General features: G+C 31.6%; 1 protein-coding gene and 2 long non-coding RNA genes across 4 annotated transcripts in view; all 3 read right to left on the reverse strand.

Annotated features, from left to right (window-relative positions):
* The window catches only part of LOC145738858 (lachesin-like), a 90,055-nt gene extending 81,568 nt beyond the window's left edge, over positions 1-8,487 (reverse strand). The window contains exon 1 of the mRNA XM_081993980.1: positions 8,348-8,487. The gene's annotated coding sequence lies outside the window, so the exon portion shown is untranslated. The remainder of the gene's footprint in view (positions 1-8,347) is intronic.
* Positions 8,488-9,374: 887 nt separating this feature from the next.
* On the reverse strand, positions 9,375-14,237 carry LOC145738871 (uncharacterized). Of its 2 annotated transcripts, none has more exons than XR_014180879.1 (3): positions 14,080-14,237; positions 13,923-14,027; positions 9,375-9,924 (listed from the first exon to the last, which is right to left on the reverse strand). It is a non-coding gene; the product is annotated as an uncharacterized LOC145738871 (long non-coding RNA). The 2 variants fall into 2 exon arrangements; XR_014180880.1 differs by lacking the exons at positions 13,923-14,027; positions 14,080-14,237 and adding exons at positions 11,146-11,250; positions 11,317-11,449.
* A 3,295-nt stretch (positions 14,238-17,532) lies between these two features.
* On the reverse strand, positions 17,533-18,620 carry LOC145739023 (uncharacterized). Its single transcript, XR_014180892.1, has 3 exons — positions 18,448-18,620; positions 18,283-18,384; positions 17,533-18,043 (listed from the first exon to the last, which is right to left on the reverse strand). It is a non-coding gene; the product is annotated as an uncharacterized LOC145739023 (long non-coding RNA).

Genomic DNA, 18,620 nt, shown 5'->3' on the forward strand with positions numbered 1-18,620 from the left:
TGGTTTCGTGTACAGAAATAGAAATCTGCACCTTAAAGAAAGATTTGTTTATGTAAGTCGCAGTATTGTTTCGTAACTCCTATGCTCAATCACTTTATAAAATATTTCAATTTGTAAACTAAAGAACTTTTGAGTACAAAACTGAAGTAGATACATCAAAAAGGGCTTATTAGAACAATTTCTTAATAAAATGCATAAAGTTACACCTGGGTTGGAACTAATCGTATTTCGCGAGATGGCTTTTGCTTTAAGGCAGCCCCTGTAATACATTAACTTTGCTTAACCAAATTGGCTTTGACACAATGACTGGATACCTATACAACTAATAACGTCTTGTCTTTCTCGAGAGAAGGAAGACATTTTCCCTCTGCACCGGGTTCACGAAACGGCTTTTAACCTATCTTAATTATCATTTTCCTTTTATCGTAAAATTCGGGCTGAAATAACACGTAGCATTAGCATATTACAAGATCGAATTTTCGAGGCAATGAAGCGATTTCTAATTAGTTTATCGGATGTTAATTTACTTTTCTGTTTTTTTTTCTCCTAAAAGTCTTACAAACCATATAGCACATTCATATTTAAGATATATGCCTGACATGTTCTATAAGGTATATGACATGTAAGTGCTACCTGGACCTATTGAATTATGCCATTCTAATAAAAGGGATATTCATTTCGTGCTGTGAACAAACCTGTGTTAAAAAGTGCTGTAAGCATACAATTTTTTGACTTTTTACACTGTCAAAAAGCTAATTGTAAATTCTAATTTTTCCATAAAATATATAACAAATATATTAATGCAAAATTTTTGTTTTTTCCTACACTCTGTAGAAATAAAGAAAAAATAGGGGCTAAATTATAAAAAATCTTGTTTTTTGTAAGTTAAAATCAGTCAATTATTGGTGCAGTGACCCTATTTGTGCTTTGTGGGATATGTTACCAAATCCAATATTCAATTATAATGTGAGGTAAGTTAGTGTAGTTTAAAAAATTCGAACGTAGTTATTTTTTATTTTAATTTTATTTGATGAAGCACTTTTTTTACATACTTGGCTTTTCTCAAATCTTAAAAATAACTAAAAACAGAATCAGGAGATGTCATTTTGGTTAAAATTTGCTTGAAATAAGTCACGGTTTTAACGGGTTTTGTGATAAGATCTACAAGGTTTTATTCAGGTGTTAAAAATTATGAAAAAGCACTACTTAAAAGAAACAACAGATGCTATTTTGGTTGAAATTTGCTTGAAATAAGGAACTCTTTTAACGGGTTTTGACATAAAAACTAGAAGCAGTAGCAAGCTAGAATAGACCAAATAATTTTACAAGGAATTTTACGTTCTTGATGCCTCTTCATGATATCTCTAAAAATCATCAAAAAGCGCTAATTAAAACAGACACAGCAGATGTCAAATTTGTTTAAATTAAGTCTTTGTTCTCATGAGTTTTGTCATAAGAACTAGAAGCAGTAAAAATCATTAAAAACTGAAAACCTAGTGAAAAAAAGAAATATATTTTTTAAAGATAATTTTCACGTTTTTTATACATCACCATGTTATCTTTAGAAGGTTTGCATATAGGTATTTCAACAGAAACGGTAGATGTTATTTTGGTTGAAATTTGCTTGAAGTAAGTCAAGAGTTCTAATGAGCTTTGTCATAAGACCCAGAAGTAGCAAGCAAAAATAGACCATATTAATATTATTTTTCTTGGAAAACTATTAAGAAGTTATGAATGATTTTAAGATAATTTTCACATTTTTTCATGCCTTGCATGTTAGGTTCAGAAGGTTCACATATTTGATTTAATTAATTTTTTTTTAAATCGTTAATTAAATGAAAAAGATCAGTCATGTCGTGTCATTTCGGTTAAAATTTGCTTGAAATAAATTACTGTTCTAATGGGTTTTGTCAGAAGAACTAGAAGTAATACCAAGCAAAAATGGACCATAACAATTTAGCAAAAATAGCCCTATTAACATTAGTTTTCTTGACAAAACAATTAATAAATTATGGTTTTATTAATATAATTTTCGTATTTTTTATGCCCTGCATTTTATGTTCAGAAGATTTACATATTTGGTTTAATTCAAGTTTTAAAAATTGTTTTGTTTTTGTCATTTTGTTTAAAATTTGCTTGGAAAGAAATATTGGTATACCAAAAAAAATAGTTCTAGGGCAAATTTATGAAAATATCTTGTGAATCAACGTTTACAATATGTTAACACAGCATCGCAAAAACCTATGTAAATTCTTCAAACAAAAGTTCGGGTAACTATAACAATAAAATTTATAAGAAAAGTGAAAAGTTTCCATGCAATTCATTCACAAACATATCTCAAGTTTTTAGCCGTGCCTTGGAATACGAAAACAGCCAATAACGCTTTCAGACGTTTGAGGCAAGTAAAAATGGTCACAATTTTGTTACATAGCTTATTAATTTAAGTAGTAGAAATGTTATGTACTTATATACTTCTAACTATAAAAAGAAAAAAATGCAAAATAGTGTGGTTAGAACGAAGACATTTGAGAGTAATTTGAGGCATTGCCTGTATATTTCAAAATGTAGTGTATAACAAAATTGACTGAAAATTGAACAGAACAGCATAGGCGCATGTAATGATTATGGTAAAATCTTTGTTACATGATATTGAGTTGAAACAATATTCATTACAAATTATTATAAAAACTTACCAATTTTTCAACATTTAAACTACATTTTTAAGGTCACGTGACTGTTTTTGACAGGTGTCAACTGGCCTTTACAGTGTTGCAAGCTAAAAAATTGAACTAACAAGTCACGTGACGTAGTTCTTACAATTTTACTACTGTCTAAATTTAAATTACCAATTTTTCAACTGTTTCTTTTAAATGATAAGTGTCTTTATTTGACACGTGCTAACTTGGTTACTATGACAGTTAGAAAATTCGTGCAAACGTCAAAATATAACCCGTACAAAAAATATTTTTTGTTTCTCAGAATTTGGAAAAACAGTCACCTGACCTTAGAAAATCAATTTGAACCTTTCGGCACAAGGTCAAATCAAGTGTCAAAAATTTGGTAAAATATTTACGTTGTTGCCTAACCTAACCTAACAACTGTCATGGGACCTTTAAGAAATCAAATTTTAAGCTTTTGGGTCTCTAAAATTTGGAAAAACAGTCACGTAACCTGAGGAAATCATTTTTTAGAATCATTAATCCTTATGACCTTTTGACAATAGTCAAAAGTCAAGTACAAATTGTAAAAGCATGCATGCTACTTAATCCAACCTAAAAACTGTCACGTGACCATAAAGAATGGGTGTATTTCATCAAGATTTATCATTATCTCAATACCAGGGGACTTATAACTAAATTTAAGAATGCCACCAATGTGTAAACATTTGAAGGTATCCTAAGGCAGTTTAAATAATTTAAAGGCATTTTGATGTATTTCAAGGCACTTTGAGGCATTTTGAGCAATAATAGAAGCATTATGAGGTATTTTAAAGGCATTTCAAGGTATTTTGTATGCAAAAAGGCATTTTGGTGTACAAAAAATTATCGGCGGTCTACCCCTCGTTAGAAACCTAAAACTATATAAAGGACAGATTTATTTTGCTTTCTTGCACCATATATTGCATATTAGGCAAAACAAAGTAAAACATTACAAATGCAGTTGTTAGAGTTGTACTTAATTTGTTATGGCAAAAAGCTACTTTAGCTGCACTTTTTAATCATTGGTCTTTCCAGGAAAGAAATTCCAGAATATCTACAAGCCAAAATGTGAATTGCTAAAGTATTAAATAACCATTTGACTTCATAATTGCTTCGTAAAGTATCAGGTTTTGCTACTTTAATTAATATAATTTACTGACTACCTAATAACGTTAAGTTGTTGGGCTTTTTAAAACGTCAAGGACTGTACTAAATAATAATAAGCCTTCCAAGTAATAATATCAAAATTATATTTTAAGGAAAGAGCGTTCAACATGAAGCAGTATCGCAAAACCGCTTTTAACGTGTTTTAATTATACGTATCTCTTTTGTGATAATTAAACTAGGACTTAAAAGGGAGTCTTTGTTCTCTTGCATACCTCTCTAAAGTTAATATTAAATCGTTTATCGATTAAATTTGGACACCTACGATATTACCGAACGGTGGAATTTTCGTGTGAATCCTAATGCAGTTTTCTGGTTGTTGGTTAACAAAGTAGCCCGGGTAAATCTGTTTAATATAGGTAGTTTCCGTCCTTTTTATATATTACTCCAACCCTATAAAAGGTAAATGGAAGAGAAACACGGTCAGTTACTATTTATATTCTCGATGTCCAAATCAGACTTGGGGAATTGTGGCAAATCGAATATAAAACAGATGGTTTATTTCGTAACAAGGTAACTTTCCAACGGTTAATGTCATTTGGTTTCGATTTGGATTTATAACCTTCGTTCGGCGTTTCTTAATCGTGGATTTTTGCTGAGTAATTTTTAGCCCGATTAATCACCTGCCTCTGCAGTCCTCTTGGCTGATTCAATTTGCCTCTTTTCCTTCTATTGATGTATCCTAGGAACTTCCAAATAACATCGACATACCTCATCAGACTGTGCTGAAAAAAGTCTCGAATTTAGGAAAGTTAGACTATTTTCCTTGAAGATTAGCAAGTTGAAAAGTTTGTCAGACAGAATTTATCTTTCTTACCGAAGAAGTGCTTTCGCTCAAATTAAGACCGAGAAATCCAAAAATTAAGTTTCACGAGTTTTTATTTCTGCTAATGTTGATTGCCCTTCTTTCCGCCGTAACGTAATATTTTTCCGGAAAAGTCGCTTTATGAGAACCTGGGGGTTTTATTTAATTTTTTTCGTGAATTCGATAAGTATAATTGCCCGTTTACTCGGATTTAACAAAACTGTTCTTTTTCGCAACTTCCACTAAATCTGCGGCTTAAAAGTAATTTGTGTGTGTGTATGTTTTTACGTGGTTAAGAACCGGGTTACAAAATTATGATGGCCATTATAAAGTGTGTTTTGCGGGCGACCTAATTAAAAAGGAAATCTCCGTAAAATTCTAGATTATATGGAGATATAATACGGAATTCGAGGAATTTCCTTATGTTTTGCTACAGCCACGAAATTTTAATTTAATTGTTGTGCTGTTGCGACGCCAAATTAAGGATAACACATTCTTGATTTACCCGAGCGTTAATTCCATATGCATTCTGTAATCGTCGTTCAGAATTAATACCGGTGATATACGTTGGTTTTATTTTTTTATATGTACGCCATACGCATTATAACAGCCCTTACAATACGCGGTTTTACCATAATTATTCTGTTCGTAATTAAATTTTACACTCTATATGGCTAAAACATAATGCTTTTAAAAGCCACCGGGACAAATGTATTGGGCGTAAAATAGTCTCGAGCAAATTTTAATTTTTATATACACTTACTAGATATTCCCCCTCGACTATTGTGAAGCCTATATTGCGTTAATACTCCATGGATAACTGCTCTTTTCTGCAACCAACACTGTAACGTGACAAAATGTATTTACTCGAATTGGACAGTTGTAAACACATAGACCAATAAAAAAATCGTCACGCTATCATTAAGGGAATTTCGTCAATTTCGAAAATATTTTGCGGTATTGGGAATTAAAGTGGATACTTTTTGACGCTATTTTTCAGCCGTTTGTTTGTCCGCAAACCGACCAAAACAGTTTTCGGCCATCGTTCATTTTTTGATAGATTGTTAGTTACGGTGCCCAGCCTAGCATTTAAAATAATAATTGAAGCATTTCCGGATTTCCTTTTAAACAGATATGATTCAATAATTTGATTTTAACAGATTTTTAGACTCTTCACATAAAATATAGTAGCTTTACTATAAACCAGTAGAAAGTTTTTTTACATAAGTGTATTTGGACAGTTTGTTATTTGTTTATTATGTGATTCATTCTGTCAATGCCTAATATTGTTATTGTGAACTTAGATCTAAATACTATTATTATATACCTATTTTTACATATGAGGCAGCATGTCTATTATTAAAGTTCTAATAAAAAATTTTTGTCAGACGATTAAAATATACTTTGCGGTATATTTTGCTTTTGAATGGCTTAATTGACGTCCTCTTTAGCATCTTCCAAATCCAATAACTCGATTTAACAAATTGACGTTAAAAGTAGGGTTATTCATATATTTTTTTCAAAATATTCAATCACTTTTGCTTGCACTAAAGTGTGGCAAACAAACAAAACACTTAAACTCTAAACGACATTTAACTTCGAAAATCATAGGTTATTTCTCCGATTTATGAAAATACAATTGTTTTCGCTATTATTTTCTCACAATGCAATTAAATTTATCTCCCCGAAACCCGTGAAAATAAGCGCCCAGATAATCCTTCTCGTTTCGGGTTCATATAGCATTTCCATGATTTTTTAGCAGTGACAAAAAGTCTTATACGCCTCAATTCCAGTATTAAGTATAATGTGGCCATCCTGTATAATAATTTCCAGAAAATATTGCCAAAGGTAGTATGAACTTTTCCTTGGTAAGTTAGGGTTCACACAACTTGTTGTGAAGACAAATTTGGTGAAACTAAAAATGTCTAAAAAACATTACTTAAATAGAAGAAGAAAAAAATAGTAAAAACCGTTAGCATGATGAAAAAAACAGAGCAATAAAAATTACAAGGACAAACCCAATACAATTTTTAGACATTGTACAGGGTGGCCACGTTTGTGGCCACCCTGTACATGTATTTTGGAGTTTAATCAAAATTGATCTGTCTTCTTTTGTTCCGGATATACAGAGGATTTTTGGAATTTGGTCATATTCGATTCTTTGCGATATCTCAGCTGTCAAGTTAACAAAAATTTGAAAACTCCTTGTTACAGAGCTTTTTACGTAGATTTTAATCAGAGATATAAAAGCGGTATATTCCAAAAATGGAAATTTACCGGAAAATTTTACCTTCATGCTTAAATGAAAATTTTCCTTAATAGGGAAAACAACTGTCAAACTTGTCATTGTTATTGTCAAACTTATCCTGCATTCTAATATTTCTAAACAAAATTTCTCATGTATCTTTAATCCCTGTATATTTTTTTGACAAGTGTACACATCATTAGTTTAGGAAAGTCTGTAGCTACTAAAAACAAAATGAAAATTTTAGGTCCGTATTTGAAAAATTGAAGTTGATGATGGTATCTAAAAAACGAAACGTCGGAGCCGAAAACTAAAACTATTTTCTTGAAGAGCATAAAAAGTGCCTCCAGAAGGTGCCATTGATTTTACAGAATAATCAATCATAAAGTAAAAAAAAATAAAATATAAATTTGACTTTTTTGGTTATTGTCAATAAAAATAAATTGCGCAACTTTGCCTCCATTTAACTAAAGCTCTATCAAAACTATAGTGTCTGAGATAGCAATGCTAATGCTTGGAATTTGTAACACCCTGTATACGAGCTTTGGTACTTAAAGACAACTTGAAAAATCACTCTAAAAATACGTTACTTATACCAGACTCTTTTTCATTTTCAAGAGACATTTTAATGATGACTCCAAAGTGTACCCAAATAAGTTTTCTATCAAGGATAATTTTAACATGAAATTCTTCTTTATTCAAGAGTTGCAAACCACAAACCAAATCCTCTTATGCATTGCTAAGCCGCACCTAATGAGCAATCGTGGTTTGCGTAAATTCCTAAGTAGTGTAAAGAGTGAACTTGCGTAATTTAATATGGCGAGAAGCAGTAAGATTGGGTCAATTATCTCTAGTCGTTTGTTATTCAACCAATTGTCTTACAGCCATTTTGCGAAGGTTGAGAGATTAAATGTGACCGCTGTATCGACTAGTCCAGCGAAGTTCAAATTGAAATTTAACTTCAGGCTTAATATTAATACGGCTTAGCTGTTTTCAATATATATCGATTGTTGGTTTTGCATAGTTTAGGCTATTTACTTAATTAAGTACATTACTATTGAATCAATAGAGCCAAAAGTTAGTATAACTTAAGCAAGTTTACAGATTAATATAGTATATTGTGGCAATACCGTTCGAACAGATAAATTATAAAAAGCTGAGAAAGCTAAAATAGCGCGCGATGCCTGGAAAAGTTTAAAAACTGATCTAACTCTCTCTGAAATATACCGCAAAAAACGGGTTTGGCGTGTGCTTGATACAACGAATAAATATACACGCTTCCTCGTGTTTTATGATGTTCCCAGGACTTATGCAGTTTTACTTCAACTTGAAAGTTTTCTTAAAAATCCAAACAAAAGGAAAAACTTTGGAAAACTTTTGTGAAACTGCATAGATCCACTCGCAAAGCTTTCCAAAAAAGAAAAAGGAACTTACCGGCCACTTTGGAGGCAGAATTGTCCGGCACCCACAAACCAAAAAGTTAACCGACAAAAATGTGTTTCCGATACGACAGAGAGAAGGAGAGAAGAAGAGTTTCTAGCGAGAACTGTGTAGAACTTCGCTGTTCGCGAATCTGGTTGGAAATGTGCCTGTAAAACGGCTTAACCCGTCGCACAGTCGCGTGCGAATGGTGGCAAGCGTGCGCTTTCTATGACCCCTTCCGACCTTTCAAATCCTGTTGCTTCTTTCACTTAAGTGTTTATCGAAAAGAACAATCAAAAGCATTCCTAAAACAGTCAATTTGCCACACACACATACCAATCAGAAAACCACCACGTAGATAACTGGCCCATCATACTCCTCCAAGTTATGAAAACCTTGTACAAAAGCAATACTGTCAAAATTAGTAAAATACATAATTAATCTATAACCCTCGTAACTCAAATAATATACGTATATAATTACAAGACGAAATCAGTCTAATTATCATAATGTTTTTCTAAGAGTTTCGCTCTCAAGAGGATTTATGAGTTGCTGGGAAGCTAATTTATCAATACTGCCGCCTGCGCCTTTTCTATTTTAGTTTTATCTTTTTCGTCATCTAATTAAAATTTAAGTGACGTTCTGCTTTAGTATGATGAACTTTCATTCCCGTGCATCATTGGTCCCTAAGCGACAATTGAATCGGTCAGTGTGGGAATCTTGCAAACACAAAGAGAATATGGTTTGTGGTTAACTGGAAAACTTAACAGTATAAAGTCAAATATTGGTCGTAGTAACCGAGACAAAGCTAGGTTACATTTGGCCTGTGGCACTTAAGGAAACCAAATAGAAACTCTTGTTTGTTCTATGAAGCTCGTGAAAGACGAATTCTCGTGACGTCAATATAAAATTAATTTGAATCATACTTCATAAATCAAAGACATTGTTTTCCTTTAGACCACATCATACGCTTATGTCTAACATACCACACAAGTTTAAATGTAGACTTCTGAACTTCAGTAGTAATAAACAAACTCAGTACATAAACAAAAATTTATTTACTTGCTGGAAATTTGAATGCACATATAGTAACAAGGCGCAGACAAAGATTAAACAAGTAAAAACAAATACCTAAATGGTAATTTACTTGCGAACAATTTGAGTGCACATATAGTGACAAGGTGCACACATTAATTGATTAAACATCACAAGTAATTTTCTAAACGTTTCGATATTTGACAAGTTCTCAAACTTCATCTGTAATAAACAATGACAATTTTAATCCAAAATGTGTGCAAAAAATGATCGAACATGACAAGAAACTTGTCATGTTTAATTTCACATGCAAATTTCGAAACGTTTGAAATTTTTTACAAAAATATTATAGCAAACAATAGTAGACAAAAAAGGGTTAAGTAAACGAGGAACATGTTTACAAACCCAGGAGTGCGAACAAGTCTAATTCGGGTACTGCCTTGGCTCTGATGCTCTTCAGCACCGGAACCATTTTGCGTTTCCAAATTTCGAAATCAAGAGTGTCAAGCTCCACTTGCATTCTTATTTTCTCGTCAGGGTAGTTGTCCCAACGTCTGAAAATAAATTTATGTTTATTAATATTTAGTTTTTGTGTTTTAAAAAGTATGTTGATTGTAAGGAATTTTGATATTAAACCACTACTTCAAAAGTTATAAAATAGGTCACTAACAGCGTTTTTATTAGAGAGATTCATTGCGTATATTTTTTTGTAGACCTAATTTGTATTTATTTAATTTAGTCATTATTACTGAAGTGCCTTGTAATTTCTAGTTTATGTGTGTGCTTGGTTTCATCTCAAAACGTAACGGAAAAAACCATTACACTAAAACTGTCATCTCCTTCTCAATCAAATTTTCATTGGTTTCATTTCCATTAAGTTTTGAAGAAAAACCTCGAGAAAAACATAAATTACAACCTAAGATAATTTAAAAACCTAGTAATGATCAGAAAACTGCCTGTGCAAAATCCATTGCTAATAAAATGATAAAGCTAAAACCAAGAATCATTCTAAATCAACCAAATTTTAAATATGACAACTCTATTAGCTAAAACATGAGCAAGTTAGGCCACTTTGTTTGATACACAGACTGTCAAACTTTAAATTACTTCTTTTTGACTTAGTTTCACTACATTTCCACAGCATCTAGTTAAAATTTGTATTAAGATTCAAATTTTGGGATTGATGCAGCTCATAACTAAAAGCCCAACGCTAAAAATTTAAATTTGGCACCCTGTATATTGATTTCGGTTGCCAAAATTGAAAAATGGTTTTAAGAGTCTCACATTTATTTTACTCAAGTATGTATGGGTTACTACAAAAACGTTAAAGGATGCTGTTAATGTTTTCTAAGCAAGTATTACACACACATTGTTCAAAAATCTCAAATCATTGGTGATAAAGCAGCATTCTGGACAAATTGTACCCATGTAAAGCAAAATTGAAATTATATGAAAAATGTATTACAAGAATTTTGCATTGTTTGGTTGGTTTTAGGTAGCCAACAACCAAAAGTGTGTCCTGCTTATGTACTTTTTGAGTTCAAAATCAAGAAAACAACGTACCCTCTACACGGTGACATTCAAAAAAAAGTAAAAATACAATCTAGATGCTCAAAAAATATCAATTTTAATCTGGAATGTGGTGAAACATATTGGTTATGGTTTTTGGACGTTTCCGTGGAGCCTTATATGTAAAAAATCATGTATTTTGACTGCCTTTCAGCCCTTGTAGGTACATATATAAAAATCAGTGATCAAATTTAAAGACGACTTACGGATCTGTTAGGAATTCTCGTTTAAACTCTGCCCAGTATTCAAGTTCTTGAAGGGTAGAAGCATACATTGTTTTTAGAAAGGGTACAGACGCTATGTCTAGGTACCTTAAAAACATCAACAAACATTAATTGGAACAATACAAATTATTTAAATCACACAAGAATACGTACAAGCTCATCGTTAGAAGCAGTTCTCACAGTTATTTGACTTGATTTGATTGATTATTGACTTTAAATTGCAAAATATTGGGAGCAACAACAAACTTGCAACAAATTGCTGTGAAAACAAAATGGAGAATTATAACCTAAAGCGTTGTTAGGCGAGATTTACAAGCTCGACGCTAGATGGCGCTGTCAAAGAAACGCGAAAGACTACTACGCATCCTAAAAAACGGAAATGAAGTACGTTTTGTAGTTGGCGGGCAATTTGAAAATTCCCGTTTCGACAAATTTGAAATAAATTTATGTTTTATTGTTAAGGCCATATTTCTGGAAATGCTATTTTTGAATTATGAACGTATTTAAAAAGCTGTGATATAACTGAATTAAAAATTTTGTTAATTTTAAGCAAAGTTTATATCCTATTTGAACAAACCTAGTTAAAAAATTGACAACAAAATGAAAACAAACCAACATAACCTCTTATGGCGTATAATACAGGGTGTCCCATATAAAATACCATTTTTTTGGGTTTCAAATCCATGAAGGAACTTTCAACCGAACTTTTTCAGAATGTTTAACCTCAAATATCTCAGAAACCATTAACCTTTAGTACAGCACTGATAAGTTAAGTAGCCCTAAATTGGGGCTACAAAATGACGTAATAATATACAGAGTGTCCCATTTGAAAAAATGTACTTTTTGTCCATTGAAACTAGAAGTGTATTATGTATTGTTTTTTCAGTGAAAATTTAATTGTAAATATCTCAGAAATTATAGGGCATAAAGGGTTGTTTTGTAGCGTCGGATAGAAAAAATCTAATGACGTAATAACATACAGGGTGTCTCATATAAAAAAACAGACTTTTTTCCTTTCAAAATAAAAATGTGTAGTATGTAGTGTAATTATAAATTATTTTACATGTTCAGAGCTAAAAATGTACGGCTTAATTAGCAAGAACTTATTATACTACTATACTTACTATATTCCGACAATTCCCATGCTTTATGGGTTGCAGACATTATGCAAAAAAGGACAGGTCGACACAATAAAGGACAAATAAAACCCAGACAATACTAATGGATCTTTATTTAAATTGCAAATATTAACTTCTTACCATCAAGTTTTAAACCAATGGTGCTTTACCAAAAAGCAAACAAAATGCTAAATAATACCTAGTTTCCAACTTTTCCACAGTTTTAAAGCTGTATTCCACCAACCAACCAGAGGTTTATTTCCATGTAAAAAGAAAGGGCTTATTGCACGGTCTTTCCTAAGCCAAGCTTAAGTTAAACGTGATTTAGACTGATTTAGATCACATTCAAAGCCAAACTTAGCTTAAACTTGGTTTAAAATAGGATTGCAAATGGGGGCAATTATGCAGTTTTCACTTAATTTTATGTGATTAAACAAATTTTTTATCATGCCTTTAACGTGACAATTATTTTTGCCAAAATACATTTTTTATATAAATTCAAACTAGTCACAAATTTGGAAAACATAATTTAAGTTAAAATAAGTTGTGTAATTTGTGATGTTACATTTTTTATTATTTGAATAAACACATTTTCAGTTAGACTGCTTTAACACAGCTTATTTTTCTTGTTTTTTTTTTACTTTTTTGTGTGAAAAGAAAATGAAAGAGGCAATTTCAGGCAATTAATTTTAGCAAAATTTTGGGCCACTTTTTTGATACACAGGGTCCCAAGTTTCAAATTTTTTTCTGTGCCTACTTCCTACTTTGATTATTACCACACAGTTTTGTTTGGGGTGGTTTGAGTTTTGAAAATGCAGTATTCCTGTTTGTCCTAGTTTTTTATAGCCCCTGTATATTATATTTACAGTAGGAAAAATTAAAATGCATCTTACCGTACCTGCCTATAAGCCTATATCTGAAAAATTAAAACTGAAAAGCACTAAAGTGTTTTATAGTGACAATTATCTTGAAAAACAATTTTATTAGACTAAACGTCTTCTCGCTTTACACTAAAATGTTTACTCTAGTTTGACAATTTGCAAGAAGAATTTGTATAAATAAAATTATCAAAAACTGACTAGTTTATATTATAAAACTATTCGTTGTGGAAACCATCAGGTTATTCCAATTTAGACTTGTTTTAGTTTACTTATATTAGTTTGATTGGAAAGGCTAGACATTTAGGCTGCAAATTGCAATTATTCCTCTTTTTACCACCTCTAAATTGAAAAACTACAAACATTCAGAATAACTGTGCATGCATTCTAAAGCATAATATGCTGAAAGAAGAACAACAGATGGCATATTGAACCAAACAGACAAGTAATACAATTAGAGAGAAAATTCTAGTTGTTTTCATCATTTTATAGTTTATAGTAGGTCTTATTCTTAGTTAGTAGGGTTGTACGATTCTTGGCTGGAATTCCATTGCAAAACAAGACAAGAAAATTGCAACTACAAACACTTATATAATGTCTTGTTTTGCAACAAAACAAGACAAGATTTCTGATCTCATGATACTTCTTAGCAAGCAAAATGATGCTTGTCGGACATATTGGAATCCAGGTTTTAGAAATATCACTGACTGGCAAACTGATTTGACTAACAAACTGATTAAGGGTCAATAAAATTGGTACTTACTCATCGGTAAGGATGTCAGCCTTGAATCTTGCCCATTCTTCAAGCTCCTCAGTCTCCAAGAAGACCATGGTGCATATAAACTCATCAGACACTTTGGCCATGTATCTGGAATGCAAAAGTTGGAACAAGCTAACTTATCGTGCCAAAGTATACGTACGTAAACATTTTGTATTTCGGGGTAGGCATGGTTCTCGGAATGTAAGTCACAGTAATCGGCTCAAAATTCGGGTGTTTTGAGAGACGCCAAAAGAAAAGCAAAATTACAAGTGATCAACACGGGAAAATGGACGCTTGTTTGAAAACAAAATGTCGTAATGTCGATAAAAACGATCTTGTAGAGCTTCCAAAAAAAATTCACAGATGGCGCTGCATGACATGAGCTGTAACGTGTTACTACGCATGCTGAAGACGTTTCTTGCGCGTAGGACCTAAACTCGTACGTTTGGTAGGCAACCAACATAATTTGCAATTCAATTTTTCAAGAAAACCAATTTCTTTACTTTTGTTGTTGTTTTTCATTAACTTAACTATGAATGGTTTATAAGAATAACCTCAATACATAATTTTTTAACATTTTCCCATTGTTACGCAAAATCGATCTGTACCTACATACCTGATTAGTTTTATCTTTTCCAAATTTAAAGTTTTTAAAGTAATTACTTTTACCTAGGAAAGCATTCTTTATTGCTGCAATGTATATATGTATATACAGAGCGTATTATGTAATCTAATTTACGTTTGTTAGGTGTATCACACAGCACGGTATTAAAGTTCATTAAAACCAAATAGAAAAATTGTTATTATTGAAATTAATTTATGAAGATATTAATTGTTTCCTTCCTATTACTATCTTTATACATATATATCAATGCTAACAAATTCGAGGATAGATGATGATTCCATAGCCTTTCAGAGGCTGAAGTTAAATGGAAGTATATTTATAAAGCCACAACTTCAGTATTTTGAACATAATAATCTCCTAGTAAGTATCATTAATTTGATGCAAATATGAACTTCCTTTTGATTTTATTTATGTAAATGTTCTCTCTTTAAACTAGAAAATGACATGGTAAGCGCTGAGCAGCTTATTACCAGACCTGAATAATGTGGCATCAAAGAATAAAGTTGCTAAACATTTCTAAATATATTACTTTTTAATTCAATGATTATAATTATTAACTTAACTTCTCTATAACGTTGCTGGATAATAAGAAAGAGGAAAAAAAAATTAACAAAACTAACTAGTTCCGACACAAAGAAACTTAAGGAACATTTAAGTAATTTCAATTGTACAATCCAAAAGTTCTATAAGACTGTGCTGTTTATATTCACACAATTATTAGTGACTACGAATAATGATTTTTAAAGGAAGTATAAAAAAACTACTTGATAATCTCATTGGGATTAAGTTTAATATTAATATGAAACACCGGTTTAACAACTAACCTTAACAAACTCAAAAAAGTAACAATTATTAAATTAAACAGACATGATATTAACATTAATTAAATTTAAAAAAAAGACATGATATTAATATATTGTAACAGCTTAAATGGTACAATGATCAAAAATCGAACCAAGTTAGCTCTGACAAGTTTTCTTTATAGAAATACCTTAATCTAATCCAACAACAATCTATCTATCAAGAACATCTATCTACATAGACAATCTATCTAGAAAGTTGTACTAATCTTAACCAATACTAAGAAGTATCTAACATTTTTAAAAAGGCAATATAAATTAGTTACTTACAATTTACAAAAAATTATAGCACAATCACATCAAAATATATGAAATTAACAGAGTGTTGAGTAAATATGTTAACATTTCTCTCAGTCATTTTACAAGGAGCCTTCTTGAATATAATTTTTCAATTTAAGAGCTTATTGTTGTGATATTTGGTTTTCAAAGTGGTGGAAAGTGCTATATGGGTTTAGTTTTTAAGACGTTTTACAATTACGGCTATGAAAATAAAATGTCCCAACAATAAAATCACAAACTTTCCAGAAATCCCTCTAAAATGAGTAGGAGAATAGATGATCAAAATCTTTTAGCATAATTACGAAGTACCCTATACAAAATATGTAAACAATCAGAAGCTGAATGAACACGATAACATTTTAATTGCTTTCTTCGTTTTTTGTGAATTTGGCTTTCATTTCCACTAATACCAGCTGGTACTTCCTCTTCCAAATTTCATAACTACTGACATTCAGCTCATGTTCTTTTCCCTTCATCTCAACTGGACGTGCCCTCCACAATCTCCTGAAAAATACACATACCAATTAAAATCTGTATTTGAAACTTCTGGGTGCATATTCCTGAAACAAGGGAGGAGAGTTATCAATAGAAAAATCTGTAGGATGTGACAGAAACCCACCATTGTCAACTTCTTCTATCATATTCTATCAACACTTCTTTTGAGAATTCCGTTCCCTGCTTTCAAGAATTAGAGTCCAGGTATCTTAAAGTAAATGTAACAAAGAACTACATTAGACTGGGGATTATTTACAACTGTTTGGCATGATAAGATACTACAAAAAACATCCTTAACAAAGTGCAGATACTGACAATCTTATGCATTACAAAAGCTATGAGAACCTACAATAGAGGTTGCTATTTCTGATAGAGAGATGATCAGGCAGCACTATTCTGCTAAAAAAGAACGTGTTACGCTAAAAGTTGATATTCCTCACTGATATTGAAGGAAAACATTGTAGAGCTAGTACTGTGATTTGAATTTTGTATGCTACAAATTCCATTCACATTTTGATTATCTAGGTGAAACTAAAGTGGATACTTACTTGTCTTGAAGTAATTCCTGTTTAAATTTAGCTAGCTCCTCAAGTTCTTCAAGGGAACAGTGAATCAGTTGATTTCGAAGTTCTACGGACAAATATGTGACGCTCCTCGAATACCGAAAAAGACTTTATATTGATTAATTATTATCAATTACACATACTTACGGGTCCATTTATATAATTATTATTTTAAATTTTAGGATCGCTTTTTGCGCAAACTCACAAGTAAACAAAGTAACACAACAACAATATGGTCGCTCCTAACAAGTGTCATCAGTGTCATCACATGGGCAGTTAGAAAGCTCGACGCTAGATGGCCCTGTCAGGAAATATAACAACGCATGGCAAAAGCGTTTCCTGCGCTTAATAGTGCGCAAGGTAAATTTCAAAATTCCACATAAATATTTTGTTTTAGTATGTAATAATTATTGCTCACAAACATAAGAAAACAAAACTGAAATATAAACAGCAATCTACTTCAGCCAGTTCATTCAAGACACTAGATGTCGAGATATTTAAGTAACTCGCGGATAGATGGTACTATAAGGCAAATTAGAGACGCATGGCAAAGGCGTTTCCTGCGCCAAATGGTGCTTGGTTAGCAACATAGGAGAAGCAATTTGAATGTTTAGCAGTTAAATTTAAAACTAGATTCGGAATTTGATTACTTTAGTAATTGATTATAGAAAGGAGTAACAAATATTTATTTAGTTTTTGGGTAGCAGAATTGGGGTTAAGGCATATTTGGGTATGGTGCACAATTTTACATAAAACAAATTCTGCAACATATCCAGATTTAAGGAAAAGTAATTTCAACTTATTATAAATCAACCTGTATATTTAAAGGTGATACAACGTTATGCACTTATTTATTATACAGACTGTAGATAATACTAGAAGAAATGGGTTAGTGATCGGTTGAAACTAAGTTGGGTGTTTCATATAACGTTTTTCAAAAAAACCCACCCTTTGAAATGTTATAGCTCTGAAAAAAAAAGTATTTTTCTATTGCTAGCACATTAAGATACTGATATGAAAGTGAATCTAGATGCATTGGCTGAAAAAACGTTTACAAACTTTAATATTCAGAGCTGTAATTTTTTTTATAGATTTTTTCAAAAAATGTTACACGAGACAACCACCTTAATTTTTCCCATTTAACACTCCTCCATTTTCTCTATATTTTCAGTTTCTCCTTCTTCTCCCTTATTAACACCTCTGGCTTCAATGTCCTGGAACACAGGGCCCATGTTTTTCTTCCAAATGGCAAAATATACGAGACTTAGCTCATACTGATGTCTCCTTCTATTTCTACAGTGCCTAAAAAATAAAGAAAAACGGTAAATTTCAGTTAAAAGAAAAAACTAAAATTTTTGAGACTTGTTTTCTTGGAAACAAAATAGGTTAGGTTGTCCATAAAATCAAAATTCAAATCAAAATCAAAATCTCAGGTGATATTCTCCTTGAAAAATAAAAGATGAAATGGTACTTAGATTTGTAATTCCTGTGTTCTTAACATTCAATAGATAATATTGATTGATGAATAAGTGTCTACTTACGGATTGCTAAGCAAGTTAGTCTTAAACTCAGCGATCTCCTGCAGATCTGCAACAGAAAACCTACTGATGAGTAACGGGAAATTCTTTATATCCTTCAATGTCCTAAAATATCGAAAAGAAATATTGGAAATCATCTATCCATTGTTGACCAACAAAAATACTTACAGGTTTCTGAATTCAGACATTTTTCTAATTATTATCGTTGAATTTGTAAGCAAACAATAACACTTTCTTGAATCTTTTATCTTGTTTCTTGTTGGGCGTTGGTTTTACCACGATACGACGATACCACGTTTTACTAAATATCAAAATGCCAAATACCTAGTCTGTTGAAAGGG

This window comes from Ips typographus, linkage group LG16 (genome assembly GCF_016097725.1).
Source record: "Ips typographus isolate SLU linkage group LG16, UJ_Ityp_2.0, whole genome shotgun sequence".
Taxonomy (NCBI): domain Eukaryota; kingdom Metazoa; phylum Arthropoda; class Insecta; order Coleoptera; family Curculionidae; genus Ips; species Ips typographus.